This window comes from Haliotis rubra, unplaced genomic scaffold (assembly GCF_003918875.1).
Source record: "Haliotis rubra isolate DU_JTF1 unplaced genomic scaffold, ASM391887v1 Scf71, whole genome shotgun sequence".
NCBI lineage: Eukaryota > Metazoa > Mollusca > Gastropoda > Lepetellida > Haliotidae > Haliotis > Haliotis rubra.
The window spans coordinates 348526-349070 of record NW_025767424.1 but is presented as its reverse complement, the minus strand read 5'-3'; positions in this window follow the sequence as shown (position 1 = coordinate 349070).

Here is a 545-nt window from a genome sequence, read left to right as displayed (position 1 = left end):
AATGACATTAAGTACATAACACGGGGAATATGGAAATACCTAGTCTGTCTCACAGCCCTAGACTAACATCTAGTCTCTGAAATGAACATATTTTACAGAAAAAAACACCAGTTCCTAAATATTATAATCATAAAATATAGTGAAAAGGAGCCCAGTGACTATCTTCATTTTCAGAAACTGAAACTGTGAAATCTACACTTGCCACATATTCTAAACTTGCATGGGCTTCCTTGGATAAATTCGTTTCTGAGTCTGTATGACAGACTATCACAGTCCCTGAAACACATTGTGAAACCAACGAATACCAAGCCCTCCCTGCAATGCTACAGCCCTAAATGAAGCAAGTCTAGATTTTCCCAGGTTCAGGGAATCTGAATCTCCCAACTCGCTGAGGCTCCTTTTCAATTTAAGTGGGTTTATATGTTGCTATCAAAATTATATATATTCATTGACTAAGCGTTAGTCATGGAAATATCTGCTATGTACACCTTTTCAGACGCCCACTTGGAGTCCTGTTGGTTTATCTCCCCTTGATGCACCGACAG